This window comes from Martes martes (genome assembly GCF_963455335.1).
Source record: "Martes martes genome assembly, chromosome: 16".
Taxonomy (NCBI): Eukaryota; Metazoa; Chordata; class Mammalia; order Carnivora; family Mustelidae; genus Martes; species Martes martes.
The window spans coordinates 17775664-17793549 of record NC_137904.1 but is presented as its reverse complement, the minus strand read 5'-3'; the positions used below and the strand labels follow the sequence as shown (position 1 = coordinate 17793549).

The 17886-nt window shown below is 55.4% G+C and overlaps 1 pseudogene across 1 annotated transcript; it reads right to left on the bottom strand.

Moving 5' to 3' along the window:
- Positions 1-627: 627 nt before the first annotated feature.
- Positions 628-11872, bottom strand: LOC308357132 (sialate:O-sulfotransferase 1-like; annotated as a pseudogene). Its single transcript has 6 exons — positions 11568-11872; positions 4981-5041; positions 4513-4675; positions 3899-4062; positions 1978-2178; positions 628-970 (listed from the first exon to the last, which is right to left on the bottom strand). The product of its transcript is annotated as a sialate:O-sulfotransferase 1-like (transcript).
- Positions 11873-17886: the final 6014 nt, after the last annotated feature.

The following is a 17886-nucleotide window of genomic DNA, read 5'->3' as shown; positions in this document are numbered from 1 at the left end:
TCCTGGGTTTCCCCATGTGCAGCCCCTGGAGGCCAGCCCTTCCCTGCCCCATGCCCTGTTGCCCCACACCCTGCCTCTAGGACATGAGATGAAAAGGCCAGGCAAGGGGACCCCTCCACGGAGTGCTGACGTTGGATGGGGTAGTGGGGGGTGCACGGAGCTGTGGCAGGTCCTGAGGTCATGTGCAGCATGGGGTCAGTGGAGGCTCCACTCTGCACTGCCAGCCGGTCTACGGAGAAGGGCGATGCAGGGCTGTGGACCCGGGAGCCTGGTGGCCATACCCCAGGTGTTCAAGGGCGTCAGATGTGCTGTTTAGGGTCACAGGGTCCAGCAGCCTCCGTGAGCTCACGTCCACATCGCGGTACTCGCTGCCCTCAGTGCTGACGCCCACCCAGCCCCGCACTAGGGGGCAAGGACCCCGGCCAGCAAGCCTGCAGCGGGAAGCAGGAGAGCCGCACCGGGAACCCAGCATGCACGGGCGGGCCGGCGTCACCAAGTCCGAGCGGGTCCCTGCAAGCGTGCAGCGGCGCATGCAGCGGGTCTGTGAGCGCAGGGTTCCCGCAGCGGCTCCGGCAGCCGGGCCCTGTGGAACAGTGTCCAGGCGGCGCGGGCGGAGCAGCCGGGCGTTCATCTGGGCACATACTCTCTGGGAAGCCCGGCCCTCCGTGGTCGCGCAGCGCCTTGTCTACCGTCCAGATGTAGCCGTGGATCAGCGCCCTCATCCTGGGGGTGAAGGGCTTGGGATGGTGCAGGGGCCGGCCACGCCTTCGGAAGCTGTCCTCCTCGTTTTTCTCCACGCACAGCAGCCACTCCTCGCTCACGGACACAATGAGGAAGGCCACCATCTCCCGCAGCGTGGGTAGCAGGCTGTGGCACAGCTCCTCCTAGTGCACCACCAGCAGCCCCTTGCCGAATCGCAGCTGGTCCAGCACATTCGAGGACCACCAGGCGGCGTAGCTGCGCACGAAGTCTGGCCTCTCAGCGGGGAGAGACGCACAGGTCAGCCCACCTCCTGGGCGCTGTGGGTGGGGAGCCGGGGAGGCGGGAGACCAGAGCCGGCAGCCCCTCGGACCAGGCCCTCCTGACGACCCGTGGGCAGTAAGAGCAGCACCTCGGGGCCAGCCTGGGTCACCGGGCCACGTCTGCATCGGTGGCTGTGCAGCCCCACACGAGGACAGATGAGGCATGTGTGGAGAGAGCTGGTTCCCTCTGTCTTGGACGGTGAGCGCCCTGCCCTCAGGGCCCACGCCGGGGCAGGGAGAGCCACGGGGCCCACGCGGCACAGTGGTGTTCGTCACAGGTGGGAGACGGGGTGACCCTCATCCATGCTCACCTTGCCCTGGGTGACGGGGATGAGCTGGGGCACCGTGAGGACGGGCACAGGCCTGAAGCTAAGTGAGCGAGGTTCTTGCCTGATGCGGACCATGTCCCACAAGGGTGGCCAGTCCATCCCATGACACCGCCGGGCAGCCGGCAACGTTCGGGGAGGATCTATCCGTGAGAGCTCTGTCCTGGCAAATTAAGACATATTGGGGCTCTTGTCTTGGTGGGGACGGTGTCAATATCAACAAACACAGCTTGTGACCATCCTGCCACCTCGGATGGCACGGGAACCCTTCGCTTTCCCTGGTTTTCACCACCACCCTCAGACAGGGACTGCTCTGGTGTCTTGGGTGGGTAAACTGAGGCCCCTGGGAGCCAAGGAGGGACCAGAGCTCAGCCTCCTGCACCTGGGGCGCCAGCAAGAGGCAGGGTGGGCTGGAGGCGATGGGGACGTCTGCCAGGGCAGGGTCTGCGGGGGCGGGCCTGCCTGCCCGACAGCCCTGCTGCCCTATGATCGCTCAGTGTCCCAACACTCGCCACCCGGACCCGTGTCCCGGCCACACTGCAGGGGAGCAGCTGAGCCCGGGCAGGGCCGGAGACGGGTGTCAGCACAGGAGAAGAGCTGCCCGGCCTCCCCCACGCCCTTCTTCCTACCTTTGCTCTTCCAGTTTCGGTTGGCCACATAGCCCAGGTGCCTGGCACACTTGCCATTGAACTCGGCCACCAGGGACCTGTACGGGTTCCGGATCAGCAGGATGGCCGAGTCAAACATCTGGATCTCCCTGCAGCCGCTCTCATGGGTCTTCATGCAGATGGTGTGCCGGCTGCGCCAGTGGTCCTTCTCGCCCTTGAACCCTGCGGGGGAGACAGGGGCTGCTGAGGACAGTGATGGACCCTGCCGTGGCAGCAGGCAGAGCTGAGTGTACCTCCAGGAGACCCCACAAGTCTGGCGGCAGGGGCCTGACACCCCTCTAGACCCTGTAGGCACGTGTGTGTGGGCGTCTGCACAGTGATTTCCCGCGAGCGTCATCGACAACCCGAGAGGGAGTCGTGGCCGCAGGCGTGGCTCAGAGTGGGCAGGACATCTGCCAGGATCACAGGGCAGCACGGGGCTCTGGACACCTGGTGCAGGTGTCCCTGTGATGCTGGGCTTCCAGCCCCGGCCCGGCAGTGGGCCCCAGGGTCCTGTGGCGAGGTCCCAGCCCTCCCCACCTGTAACAGTCACATGTGGGTCAGCAAGACGCTGTGGGCTCATTCAGCGATGGCCTTTATGCTGGGGATGGAGGGGCTCCATGTGCGGTCCCACGGAGCACAGGGCCTCCCAGGAACTAGGAGTAGGGAGCCGGTCAAGGGGTGCAGCCAGATGTCACAGAAGGACCCCTGGAGGGATGCCCCAGAACCTAGACTCTGGCCACTTCCCAACAGATCCGGGGTCCGCCAGCCGGGGACCCATGCTCCATAAACGAGCTTGAGTTGTCTCCTGGGCTCTTAAGGGACAGCAACGAGCCCCAACACCACCTACTTCGTGAGTGTGTTGGGGGGGGGTGGCACGCAAAGGTGCTGCAGGCAGGGCCAGGTTCTTTGATGCTGGGAAACAAGGCTCCTCTGAGGTTTGCTCCTGGAACCCAACACAGTTCAAACAGATGTCTGCCCCAGGCTTAACAACCGTCAGCCTTCGCCGGGGCTCCTACTGCCCAGCGCAGGGGACGAGGGAAGGAGGAGCCAGACCATGGGCTGTAAACACGGGATCGGGATCGGGATCGGGTGCGCTGCGGGCTGTCCCCACAGCGGCCGCTCTGTGTCCCATGGGCCACAGCTGCCCAGGACAGACCGAGTGCCCTTGCCTGTCACTAGGGGGTCGGTGCAGAGGCCAGCAACCACCCCGCGCCAGCCACTGGGCCCCCGGGCCACTTGCAGACCAAGACCACCAGCTGTGCAGACGGCTACGGTCCTCTAGACAGCAGGTGGCCAGCAGCCCGTGCCATGGGACTCCACGGGTGCCAGGCCACAGCAGGCAGGACCCTGGAACAGGTCATCCGGCCACCCCCCTGGGGGTGCCAGTAACACTCAGGGCATAAGGATGAGCCACCTGCTTTCTTGGCTTCTCCCAGCAGACCAGAGCCCCCCACCAAGCTCAGGACCCTGTGGACCTGGGTTTCTCTTCCTAAACCATAGTCCGGTCAGGAATCTGGATGCACGGGGGTGACATCTGATGGCAGACCGACAGCCCCTCGCTTGGCTGGGGTTCTCGGTCCTACTCAGCACAGGGAGGCCTCTCGCTTCTGCAGGGGGAGACTAGGGGCCACACAATTCTGGGGGGTTTTGCACCTATCTTCAAAAACACAGCGTTTTTCGGAGCTCCTTCTGGCCTCACAGAAAATCAGACAAACGAGCCAGTGACATCTCACAGAATTACTGCGGGTTCTGACAACAAAGGGAAATTCAGAAAGTGCTCGTAGCATGGGAGCACAAGCCACCAGAAGGGATGTCCCGAGTCCCGGGCTGGCCACACGGCTGGGAATGTGTTTGCAATGCTGGTTCCCCCGGGACTCCAGGCCCTGTGGCCCTCACTCACCCTTGTTGCACAGGGTCCCGTGGAAGTAGAAGCTCCCCGTGTAGAAGCGGTGGTGTGCTCAATGAGGTGCGGCGCCCACGTGTTCCCGGCTCCCGGGAAGCTCGACAGAGCCACAAACACCTTGGCCTTGGTGGACAGGAACCGCGGATCCGTGCAGTGAGTGTCTGAAAGGCCAGAGGCTGACCACCGACCACCCCACCCAGACCCACCGCCCCCAGTCTCCTGCTTCACCGATGGGGAACCGAGGCAGGCCCAGGGGGAGGGGTTGGCTGCACAGGCCTGTGCCCAGAGAGAGCTCTGGGGATGATGAGGCCTCCCACTGCCCGGGCAGCGAGCCCTGGCTCCCCAAACAGCACAGAACATTCCAGATTCTGCCCGAGGGTGGTGGGGCCCCACCTTGCGGGTGTCCTGCTGTTCCTCAAAGCACCTCCATCCCCAGGCTCAGGGAAAGGCCAGGTGTGTCCCGTGTCCAGCCTCCAGGGACGATGGTGGCCTCCCCTCCCCACCCCAGGCCGCACGCGGCCACACTGGTCTCTCCAAATGCCCGGAGAGCACACGTGGCAGACATGGCGGGGTGGGCCCCGCACGCCTCATGCCCCAGGCACTGAACTCACCCTGCACGGGCGTCTGGTAGACCTTGCAGTACTCGGCTAGCCTCTGTGCCTTGCGTTCCTGGCCACACAGCGCACTGGCCACCACGTCCTGGAGGCTGAACTGAGGCGTGGGGTAAGCACAGTAGCACTCCCAGCCCCGCAGGATGGCCAGGGGGAACTCCTGCTGGGGAGCGAGGAGGGAGAAGCATGTGGGGTGCCCACTGGGGCCAGGCCTCCCGGCTCCTGTCAGCATGGATGGTGCCCATCCTTCCCATGCCAGCCCAGGGGAGGCACGGCGCACGGGACGTGACTTCTGCCCCCAGGAGCTCAGAGCGGGGTCGGAGACCCGACAACAGTCAGTGTGAGCCAGGCCCGGGGCTAACATTGGGGGGCCGGAGGGAGCACAGGGAGGACCAGGCACCCGGGGCAGGGGCGTCTGCAGGAGCCACTGTGTGCAAGGGTCAGGATGGGGCAGGTGAGCACACATACTGCGTTGTGGGCCCACTGGCCGTGAGCCCGAAGGGACCTCTGGCGTTCCCGCTGGGGCTCCCTGGGGAGGAGACCAGCCCAACCCAGCTGAGGGGGGCAGGGGGTGCAGGCCAGGACATTCCCGAAGTCCCTGCCGGCCCTGCCAGGATTAGGGGCAGGGCAACACCTCATGGTGAGGCCATCTCCTGGCCTCCCTGGCCACCTCTGTGGGGTTCGTTCCCTGCTCCCTCTGACCCCACAGAGGAGACCACTGGGTGCTGGGTGACCTCGGGCAAGGTGCTGAGCTTCTCTGCCCTTCACCACCGAACATGGGCAATCAAATCCACTTCGCATGTCCTTTATAAGGGCAGCCCAGGACGGGGCACGACACGTGTGGGTGTTTCAGGGTACCCAGCCCCATCATCCCTGCCTGCCCCTACCTCTTGCAAATGGAAATGCAGGGAGGGAGGTGGCAGGGAGGGAGGCAGGAGGCCAAGTCAGTGCCACACGGACCTTTCTATTTTTTGCTCACAGCAAAAATCTCGTATAAATAAAGAAAAGAAAAATCAAAAGCGTTTTCTGAGCGTGGCTTGGCAAAGTGAGGATTTCCGTGCTTAGAAAGTCGCTGGGCCAGTCCCAGCCATGGTGGTTGGGAGGGGGGTGATGAAGAGCCTGCGGCGGCGGGGGGGGGGGCTCCTGTGTTCAGGCCTGTGCCCCCCAGTGCTGTGCACCCCCACCAGAGCCTCTCCCCACCTCCCTCCTCCTCCTGGACGCCCATGGGCAGCTGCACCCCTGCCGGGAGCTCCCGGGGTCCCAGCCCGGTACCTCTGAGGGCTGAGCTGCCACGTGGGGACAGAAGCCTAGACCCTGTGCTGTTCTGACACTGCACACCCCCACCATGCACCCCTGTGCACCCAACCACCACACACCCCTGTGTGTATTCATCACGTACCCCCATTCACCCCCACCACACACCCCTGTGCACCCCCACCACCCATGCCCATCGCTGCTACAGCACCGAGCCCCCCACCCCAATGCAGGAAAAGCCCTAAAACAGCCCAGGAGCCCCATCCAGAATGCTAGTCTCTATAAAACAGACAAGTCCTTCGGCTGCTGGCTTGGGAGAGGAGGAGGACCCGGCTTCCCTCCGGCCTCCTCACCAGCTTGTCTTCTCCCCTGGGACCAGAGCTCTGGTCCCCATGCTTTTTCTGGACAAGGCTCGAGACAGGGATTTTCGGAGGATGGAGGACGGGGGAGGTAGTAGCTCAGGGTGTCTGGGCTTCCTGGACATAGGGACCAGGGAGGAAGAAGCAGGCATGTAGCCCGTCAGATCCCCACACTGACCCTGACACCTCCGTGCCTCAGTTTCCCTGTCTGCGAGCCCCTTCTCATCTCTTAGGACTCCACTGCCCCCCCCATGCTTGGGGGACCTGAGGGTTTGACGCTCTGCCCGTAGGCTCCATTCCAAGGTCCCCATGCCCGGAAGGTCGGAAGTCCCACCCCCACTGCACCTGTCAGACCCGCCCATGGCCACAGCAGCCCAGCCCCCGACCAGCCCACCCTCGGGCTCCGCAGCGGGGCCCGCATTGGCATGTAGGGCTGGGGTCTGGACCAGGCCATGAAGCAGCACCGGCGGAGCCCCCAGCCATCTCCCTGTACCACGCGGCCTCTGTCCCAAGCCCATGTCCGACCCCCACATCAGGATGCAGCTATACTCGGAGACGGGGTCTCTAAAGATGTAATTCAGTTAAAATGGGGCCATGGCGGGTGTGAGCCAATCCGACTAGTGTGGTCATCAAAAGAGATTCGGACACACACACGCAGACGACCCTATGAACACAAAGGAACAAGATGCCCGTCTGTGAGCCCACGAGTCCTGAGAAGTAACCAGCCCAACGACACCCCACCTTGGGCTTCTGGTTTCCAGAGCCCTGAGAAGTGTGAGCCCCCTATCTGTGGCACTTTGTTCGGGCAGTTGTGGTGACCTTCTACACTGGGGTCCTTACGGTCCTTGGCCATGCACCACTGGCACATGCAGAGCTCAGGACCTTTGCACCTGCTGTTCTCTCTGCCTGGAATGTCCTGCCCCCAGACCTCCCCCACTTATTCAAGCCCCTTTCCCTGAGAGGCCTTCACTAGCCACCCCAGTTCACACCACCACACCCTTCCCACCCCCACGAGACCCCATCCCTTTGCTGAGCCCTCGGGTTCTGCCCGTGGGAATCACTGGGTCCCCTTTCCTCCCGCGGTCAGCCGAGGCTCCGACTTGTGCTCCGTGGTCGTCCAGCTACCCTAGAACGTACTGGAAACAGGATCCCTCGGTGCAGACTTTCCCTTCCCTCAGAAATCCACGTGCCCACGCTGGATCCCCGTGGAGGAACCTGCAGCTGTGGTCCACGTGCAGACACACCGCGGGGCGTCCGTTTGCCCCACACGTCTGGGCTCTGTCTGCTGTGTCCTCAAAAGTGCCGGCAGGACCGGGTCCCAGAAGGAAGTGTCCCTCTACCAGTGGCCACCCCTGGTGGGGGTTGCACCCACCAGGGACCTGAGCCCCTCCGCTTCCTCGAGTCGATGAAACTGTCAAGATCCAGGTGCGTTGGAGCGCAGGGGAGTGCGGACATCAGTGCGGTTTTATTTACAACAGAACAGAACTGGATTCTGAAAACACAGGACAATTTCCAGCCCCTCGGGTGATGACAGGAAAAGCATACACTTCAAGCCTCATAGAAGGAAGAAAATGGGCATGAATTATGAATTGAGGTTTCTATTGACTGTATTTCCATTAAAATGCATAATTATTGAACAATTTAACTGGCAGGACTTCTGACTTAAAGGACATTTTGATTTCTGCTTCTTAAACTTTATCCTTGAGTTAGAGAAAGTGACCTTGTCATAGTAATGACTCCCCTCCTGGTCCTCTCGACAAGTACTAGAAGGTGTTGATTGGCTCTTGGCTGAAATGGCTCAAGGGTGATAATCCCTATGTCTGTACTCGTGGGCTTTGGGGAGATGGACCAGAAAAGAGCTGGGTGCACTCTTACAGACGGGAAATAAGAATGTGCATTTAAACAACAGATCAGGGCTTGGGTCATAGGCCTGGGCGTCTCTCAGCAGCTCTGTATCCACTCTGTTCTCTCCACTCTCTGCTTTGGTGGTGCCTGGACAACGAGAGCGTGCTCTGGGTCCTCACATCTACATAGAGTCCCCCTCACCCAATGGGGAAATGCCCAGTGCAGGAGAATATCCTGCCGAGAGAGAGACAGAGAGAGAGAGAGGGAGAGGGAAGGCAACACAGAGTCAATGCCACTTTGATTGTTCAGGTGGAAACAAGTAACTATTCGGGCCATGCGTGTGTTCTGGGACAGTGGGCTGCCTGGTCCAGCAGCTTCTGTGTCATCCTGGCTGTGTTTCTCTTTGTCTGTTCTTGTGTGTGTCCCCTCTGTGCGTGTGCTTTTGCCTGAACCAGGTGGACATTCTCTGGTTTCGGGGCTGAAAATCTCTGTGCCTTCCCAGACAAGATCATGTAACAAGCATTTGGAATATGAAGACTTTGTCAGCTTGAATTTTGTTTGGACGCGCCCCATGTTGCGTGCTTTCTGCCTTTGCGACTAGGAGGGTTTGCCACTGAGGCGATCTGTTCAGCAAATGGCCAGGGGAAGCTGCTCCCCCAAGAGGAGTCACTACTGAACGCCGCTATTCATTGAGAATCTTACATTCTGGGTGAAATGTTGCAGAGTTTTGATCAAGTTCAAACGGCAGGAAGAGCAGAACAGTGTAGATCTGAAATCTTCTATGGGATCAGAATACTTTCTGCTTTTTGAATATTTGACGAAGTGCATATACATCAAACGTTTCATATTTTTATTTATTTTATTTTTGCTGATTTTGTGGGATGGGAGATTTTGACAAAAATTGTATCCTAAAGCCGCGTTCTTGGAATGTGTCTAAACAAGGGCTTCCAACGCGAACCAGAAGAGGGCAGCAAAACACTAGTCACTAGACTGTGTTCCTTGATCTGGGACTGGAAAGCCGCTGCAGGCTTTCCTGCCTCTTTGGTTCTTGTGCATTTGCTTGACTGACCGAACTCCAGGACCTGCAGCAGGTCCGCACGTCTTTAAGGAACACACCAAGCCTTTTGTTTTTACCATGATATTTCTCAACAATGAGATATCTGAGGACATGGCTAAGTTATTCAAACCAGGGTGGAAAAATAACCAAAACTCACTCAAAATTAATTTTACTAAAGATCCGGTGGAGTCAGATTGAATCATATAAATAAGAATACAGAAGGAATATCTTACTGAAATGACCAATTTTAAGCTTATTTTCTCCATGTATATTGCATTATTTACTAAATTCTGCATTCACAAAAATACATGTAGTGTTCAGAGAGAATGATATTTGAAAGGGAAGTGATCAAAGTATGTCTCAACTAGTTATCACAATTGACAATTGCCACCGGGAACATGGCTTCTTCACCCAACTGCGGGCAACAACTGGACATGTATTAATTAGCATTTAATGTGCAAAAAGAGAGCTGCCATCTCAAATGTAATGTGAGATAGTTATGAACACATCTTAAAAATTTTAAGACTCCTGAATAGGAAGGAATAGACTGACCCATAGGAAAAAGGTCATTCGTGTTTCTCTTTCTTTTATTTATTTTTTTTTTAAGATTTTATTTATTGGAGAGAGAAAGATTGAGAGAGCACGCATGAGAAGGGGGGAGGGCTACAGGGAGACAGAGAGGCATACTCCCCGCCAAGCAGGGAACCTGATGACTGGGGCTCGAGCCCAGGACACTGAGATCATGATCTGAGCCTAAGTCAGGTGTTTAAAAGACTGAGCCACCAGGAGCACGTGTCTCTTTAAACAGAGAAATTACAAAGAAGTGTTTCCTTTAAAATTAGCTAAGGGGCAATAACGTCTGCTTCCACCAATGTTATTTGCTATTGTGCCAGAATGTCGATGAATGCAAAGTTAGGAAACAAACAGTGCAAAGCTGCAACAGTGATGCAAAAACATGTTAGGTCCTTTTTCATTTCTGGCTTGTTCACTCAAGGTCATATTTGTGAAATGTAGTAACAGCTCATTTCCTCATTACTCTGCACTGTGCTGTCTAATATATCAAATGATACACATGTCCTCTATTACTGATATAAAATTGCTTTGTGTCTGCCTTTTCTAGCTTTTAACTACCTGCACAACTTTCAGTGGACATGAGCAGTAATCTCTGTTGGTCTGTATCATAGGAGGCGTGCTGTGTATGTTTAGACTTCCAGATCCTGCCTTCTCCACTTCTGTGAGGTTTCAGAAGTATTGAAATATTGGTAAGGAAAATCCTAGGTTTCAGTACCAGGAACTGTGTAGATTCCCCTGCTCGCACAAGGGATCTGAGCTATCACTTTGCAAGGACCCTAACAAAGTATCTACAGATGATGGACGAGTTTCCAGTCCTCCGGCAGGACCTCTCTAGGCGTGGACAGCAAGTGGCCCGCAGAGGAGCCTCAGGCCAAGGGCACAGCTGCCACAGGTGGACCTCAGCAGCTGGGCAGGTTCCGTCCTGCTGTGACCAGCCTCAGCTGGGGAGTCCGTGCAAGGACACCCCCTGACTTGGGAGGGTGGGCTCATGGCAACCCTGAAGCCCCGTTGGAAGGCAGGGACACTGGGGGATTTCTGAAACGCAAGAGACATACATCCTACTGCTCTAGGAGAATGCTTGCCTGTCTTCAGGAGAATTCCAAGTTTGCACAGAAATGAATGGAACTTTTGGGAAATGATGGAAGGAATGACTGCATAGTTAGCTTTGAGGTCCACACCTGACACAACATTTCCTATTGTGCTGCTGGGCTCCATGGGGCCTCCTGCGATCAGGGTAGCCGGGAGACAAGATAGGAAGAAAGAGTGTTTTCAAAAAAATGTTTCCCTCATGAAAGTTTATAGTCTAGGGATGCCTGACTGGCTCGGCAGAGGAACCTGCGACCGGGTCTTAGAGTTGTAAGTCTGAGCCCCACATTGGGCTCAATGCCTTGAGAAATGACTTGATGGGACAATGGAGACCCACATTTAAATTTTAATTTAAAACTAACATTTAATTTTAAAATTAAAAGCTTAAAAACAAAATATGGTCTAGAGGACGTACAGTGAAAAGTGAAGTCTCCCTTGTTCCCACCCGGGGAGATGGCTGGTACCCTCTGCACCCCCATTCCTCTTCCTCAGTTCAGCCTTCAAGCCCGAGACATCTGTGAACCCCCCGAGGGTGGGGAACGAGGGAGTCGACCCTTCCTGCGGGCCTGATTCATGCACTGGGCGGCGGCCCAACAGAAGCTGTGCACGTGCACAGGGGTTCCTGCACACACGCTCATTCCTCAGGTTCCAGGTTCCAAAGCTGTGTCCTGGCAACAGGCCCCGCATTGTGCTCTAGGCCTTCTGCCGCGACTTGGCAGCTGAAGGAGAGCGCTGCGAGCCTAGTTCGCTATCCTCAGCATCTGGCCTTACCGGACTGCTCTATGGGCACCTCCTTGAGCAGGACGTGCCCCTCCCCCCAGCCCCCGGCTCTGCGGGGTCCGCACCTGCCAGGAGGGCTGGTCCGCCCCCACCCTGCTCACTGTGGCCGAGGACTACTCTTGGCGCCCAGGGCTCGTCCGGCGGTCCACGCCCCGGGGTCCACTCGCAGGCGGTCCGCCAAGTACCCTGCGAGGTGGCAACCGCGCTCGGTCCTAGCAGGTTGCAGAAGGTACTCCTTGATCCTGGAGACCTGGCGCTTTCTTCTGGGGCTCCTCGCCTCTTTCTGCAGGTGGGGCTGCCGGGTGAAGGCGATGCTCTCGGCTCCTCGGTCACAGGTGTCCTGCCACCGCCACTGCGACTCCGTCGTGGACACGGCCACCCCCTGTGTGCTGCAGAAGCGGATCATCACCGGGCTGCTGCCCTCAGAACCCAGAAATGTCCATGATGTCCCCACGGGGGAGAGGGTGTGCAGAGACCCCAGAGGGAGCAGCAAAGGCACGGCACAGGTAGAGGAAAACCTTGCACATTCAGAGGGGCAAGAGACTCACAGAAAGGACCCTAAAGGCGCTGGGGCCCCACAGGGGGCATTTAGGCCGCTGGGGGTCCAGAGAGGCCTCTCTTCCTTTGTGCCCAGGCCTGGGCCTCTGCAGACAGCCGTCCCCCGGCAAGAGAGCTCGGAAGACCCATGCAATGGGAAGTCCCCCAGCTCCCATCGGAGCTCCTGCCCCACTCGAAATGCCATCACCAGTTCCTATAGTTCCACCAGGGACTGCCACCCGGTGCAGAGGAGGAGGGGTCTGGCCACAAGTCAGGCCTCGCGGCCCCCGAGGTCCCCCAAAAAAGTCAACCAAGAGAGCCCCTTGTGTCCCGCCGGAGTGCCTGCACTTTCTCAGAAGAAGAACCAGCTGGGAAAGGATGCTGATACCACCACCGGGCAGAAGGCAACGCAGAGGAACTGCTCGTCCCCAGCTGACTGTTCCAGGCCCCGAAAACGCAGGGTTTGTCTGCTGCCACACAGGCGAGGGGAGCCTCTGAGGCTGCCTTCACCCCCTGATCCGGGGTTTCGAGTGACCGCTGAGGACCTGGACCAGGAAAAGAGAGCTGCTCTCCAGCGCATCCAAGATGCTCTCCGAGGGGACACAGAGGCCACCTGCAGCAGTGGCCCAACTTCGCCATCCAGTGCCTTGGCCCCGTCTGCTGCAGTGGCTGCTCCCCTGCCAGCCTCTGACACCCAGGTCACCCCCATGGGCTGCTCCCCCCCTTCGCAGCCTCTCCTCTTGGGGTCTCACCCTGGCTGCAGTGGGAGCTCCTTGCCACCTACCCAGGCCCTCTCCATGTTCTCCAGAAAGCGCAGGGCCTCAGTCACCGTCCCCCCAGGCCTGCCAGCACTGCCCGGGAGTAGTGGTAACCCAGGACCCACTGCCCAGGCCCCATTCAGGGCTGTTGGTGGGCAGTGGCCCGGAGCCGGCACCCTTCACAGCTCTCCCCAGCATAGACAGCCGGCAGCTCAGGCTCCAGACCCACTCCAGGCCCTGAGCACAGCTCTAGCCCAGCTATCCTTGGGCAGCGGCCCCCAGGCGGGTTATGTGGTTCCCTTACCCGCATCTGCCTCCCGGGGCACCCGTGCCAGTGCTCAGCCAGGTTCGGTTACCTCCACTGCTATACACGCCCCTGGCGCAGCCGCTGCCCCTGGCTTGGCAGCTGCCCCCCAGGTGCCCGGCGCCGTGTCCCATGCTGGGCCCAACAGCCAGCAGCCCCGCCCCCCAGCTGGCAGCACAATGCTGGCCCCCATCAGCATGGGGCTTTCAGCTGCACCCCCAGGTTTGCGGAGAGGAGATGATGTTGGAGATCTGTGCTCCAGCTTTGGGGCTCTCAGCATCACAGCAGGAATGAGCAGGGCCCCAAGTGGCACGCAAGGCTCCAGGGCAAGCCTGGGCCCAAACACAGGGGGCCACCCACGCCAGAGCACCCTGTCAGGGACCGCTGGAGCCAGCACGGCGAACCACGCTGTGTCGGGAGCCCCGAGGGCCCCTCCCTCCAGTCACATCCCCAGGCACCCGACCAAGCAGAGGTCCAGCTCAGATGGCTGCAGCACTGCCAGCAAGGCCGCCGGCGGGGGCGGGGGTGTCCTGGCCTCTCTTCCTAGCGGCCCCGCCTCGCTGGTCAGCACGGTCCAGAGCAGCCTTGCCACCAAGACCCCCTCATCCGTTGCCCAGCGCTTGGTGAGACCCAAAAGTGCCGCGCCGTGGAACAAGCCATCTTCCTCCACATCAGAGCCCACTCCCTGGGGGCCCAAGAGGCAGAGGCTCAGCTGAGCCAATCGCTTCCGGGAGAAGCAGCCGGTGTTGCACTTCCTCCCAGGTGACACCGGTGCCAGAAGAGTGTGCAATGGGAGACACAAATGGAGCCCCGACCTTGGCGGGCCTAGAGCAAAACCGGGCTCGCAGCCAGCCAGCCAACATTGGGGAAACTTCCCAATCCCTGACCCACCATTTTGAAGGAAGGTGGGGGCTTGAGCCCTTGTCCGTGATCCCAGGGTCCACGGGCCTTGGGACAATACACGGAGATCCGTTCCCTTTGGCCTCCAGTCCCACAGCTCCTGGGACTCCTGCCGCTGCCCACAGGTTCCCCTCCCCTCTCCCCATGTTCTTCCCAGAACCTTTAGGGAGTGTCTATTTCATTAATTAAATCCTTGTTCTAGTTTCTTTGCATAGCTGTCCTGAGTCTCCTTTGTGGTCAAGTGTGCAAAAGTTGGGACTGGAATGGGTGCTGGAATGGGGAGCCAGACGCCATCGTTTCCAGGTTCCGGTGGCCCAGCAGAGCGGGTAGGGCTAGAAGGATGGACCCTTGAAAAGGGAGAGGAATGAGAGTAGGTTTTCAGTTTCGGGGATGGGCCTGGGAGAACACTGGCCTGGGGAGGGCAAAATGGGGAGACTCACCCTTGCCTATTGGAAGCGCTGCTTCTCTCCCACTGGGGACCCCACGGAATCTTTTTGCTTCACAGCCTGGGGCAATGTAAAGACATTCCTGGCCTAGAGTATGGGTCTAGCATCAAAGATTGTGGCTCAGGGCAAAGGAGGACAGCTTTGCCTTGAGGGTGTGGCAGCTCCCTGAACGCTGAGTGACATCCGACTTCACACAAGCACCAGCCTCCCTCAGTGCATCTCTTCCCTCTACCAGGCATTTGGGGTGCTGCTTCCTGATGGCCCTGGGGAGAAGAATGAGGTGCAAACAACTCATCTGTGAGAGGGAAGGTGCAGGGACGACAGCTGAAAGGACTGTCACCCCGAAAAACTCCTCAGTCCCGTATTTTTTAGATATAAGATAACAACCAACAAAGGAGCAGGTTATACATTAGTCACGGGTCTTATAGGTCAACCAGAGGGAATGGGAGTCCTATGTCGACCATAGTCTTGTAGGTAAACAGAGGAGGGTGTGCCTGGCCCAGCAGCATGGAATTGATAGTTGAGCAAGCGCACATAAAGGGATTATGCTAACAGCAGGCTTTAATGACCCTGGCAGGGGTCAGTGACCAGGGTCAGTGACCAGGGCATCCCCAGCTGCTGGGCTTCAAGGACGTGTATCCTCCTCTCCACCGGAGGCCTGCTGCTAGTACAGGTTTTCTCAAGGTCATCGTCAAGCACGCTTGCGTGACCAGTACAATTCCTCATTAGTGATATTTTAAGCAGTCTGTCATTCTGAGGGATGGTTCCGTTTCCCCCTTTTTGTTAATGCAGAAGCAGCAAAATCCGTTTTGCAAGTTCTCGAACCATTCGTTGTCAGAAAGATTTCCGTGAGCATCTGAGGACTAAGCGTAAAAAGATTATAGCAATAAAAAGTGTCATCATTCCACCTATAATGCCAAGACCAGTTTTTGGATCCAAGCAAAGGGGTTTACATCAGACAGAATATCATTAATCCTTTGGGCAAAACTCCCTCTTGGAACTGATTGTAAGGATAGCGAGGAATGCCCTGAATAGTATCTTGAAGCTGTTTAATATCCACAGTTAAATTACCACCATAATGACTAGTAATATGGCAAAATCTTGTTCCACGGTATTTCTCACTCATTATAGGTGTAGGGAGTAACACAGAAGGAAGAAACATTCTGATCACACAGAAGGTGAAGCCTTATATTTGGAAGATCTTCTCTCCTATATATATATTACGGTTTCTTCTAAATCAGAGACTCTTTCATGAAATCTTTGATCTAGGACTGTTTGTGGATGCCAAGCCTTGCAAGCATTCTCGTGCCATTTTTGCACAAATTGGGTGGTTTGTATGGTCTGATGCAAGGCCATTCCTGCAGTGGTAGCCATAACAGGAATGGCTATAATTCCTAGAATAGTTCGGTCGGAGGCACAGGTGACAACCTGGATTTGTGATTCTTGTCTGAAGTGTGTGATATGTGTGTGGTGGGGCAGAGGTTGGGGGGGCAGTTTTGTGGGACTGAGCCCCTGCTATCTCCAGGTATCTATGTCCACATAGATAGTGTCAGATTTGAGTTACATTGTAGCACACCTAGCTGGTGTCAGAGAATTGTTGGTGAGTGGAACACCCCCTCCCACACCCGTGGTGGAATTGGGCACAGAACCCTTATGATTCCAAATATGAGAATGTACAAAAACAAAACAAAAATCTCACACTTTTTGCTAGTTTGGCTAAAACAGAGAGTCTAAAATCAAAGCCTGGTTTACAAATGCACGATGTTATGAGAAATGTTGTTTTATGAAGGTTTCATTTCACAGGCATGATTGATTACATAATTGACTATTGCCCATTGATCGTCATGTCCAGCTGTCTTCTTTCCACAGAGGTCTGGCTGGTAGGGCTCAAGGGTCCATGCCTCTAATCACAAGTTGACCCCACTGCCAACCAGCCCCAGTTCCTAGGTGAGGTCCAAAAGCCACCTCATTAACATAACAAAAGAAACCTTTATTGCTATCCTCATTGGAAATTACAGAGGTTTTGTGCCTGAAATGAGACACAGAACCAATAGTTCTGTTATATTTCTATTTCAGAGAAACAGAAAGCAAAGGAATAATCTAAGTAATGTAAAAAAAAACCCAGATCAGTGAATAAACTTGATGTATTTTTCTAAGTTTGCAATAACTTTCTTTTTGTAGCATACTTATAACATATTGTAAACGTAAATATAATCTCATTTGGTTATCAGTGATATTTAAAACACAGGGATATGCCAACAATATTAGCTTAAATATTGTCTTAACTCTCCAGACATTTTAGTCCAAGAACATCCATTTTTAATTATATATGTTGTTTTGAAAATTTATCAACTGAACTAAGAAAAAAACTATGAGTTCTTTCAACAAAGTGAATATTTTGTTAGAAAAAAAGACTAGAAAAGTTGTGTAGTATTATATACCAAAATCTTATGTCATAAAACTTACCAACTTAAAAATTCTTAGGAATTTAAAAGATTAAAAAAAATTTAAAAGTGCGCCTGGGTGGCTCAGTGGGTTAAAATAAAGCCTCTGCCTTCGGCTCAGGTCATGGTCCCAAGGTCCTGAGATTGAGCCCCACATCAGGCTCTCTGCTCGGCAGGGAGCCTGCTTCCTCCTCTCTCTCTGACTGCCTCTCTGCCTACTTGTGATCTCTGTCTGTCAAATCAATAAATAAAATCTTAAAAAATTTTAAAAGATATATTTGATACTTTTATTTGTAGCTTCTTTTTATGAAAAACTAATTAAAAGTCACAGGGAGGGTTTTTTCACATGTACTTTTAAAATGACAGAGACTCCAGAAAATAATTATTTGAGATCTCCTATTCAAAGTCGTTTAGATTTCAAATTTCCTGGGACCAAATGAGAGAAGAAAGTAAGATCCTTGTATTTCTGAAAACCATCTTTGAATCTTCTTATTCTCTTAATAAAAATATAAATAGACTGAGTCCATCTCAAGTGGGAAAACATAGGAACATGGCAGAATTTTCTTCAAATATTCAGAATTAACCAGAAATGTCAAGACTGCTAAGCAACAAACATTGAAATGAGTCAGTTTTAAAGATCTAATTGGTTTTATCAAATGATTCATGAATCAGCCAACATCCTATCTCACACTAGAAAGGCATTCCAAAGTCTACAGATAGGGAAAGGTTTTGAAAGCCAAGTCAACTAAGTCATATATATGCTCCAGGTGAAGTCACCTTCCTTCTGAGCATAAAAGGGCATATTAGGGGGATTACTTCATTTTCTTTTGGAGGATGGAAAGGAGCCATGTGGCAGATTACATCATTGGTGCTGACCAGAAAATTCCACACTGACCAGTTAAGACTACATTTCTGAGGGAGGTTGAAACAATAATTAGCTTAAGATAGTAAGTCTTGGTGGGTCTAGCACAAAGGACTCCATTTTGGGCCTGCTATTTTTTTTTTTTTAAACAAAACCTTTATGTGTGCAT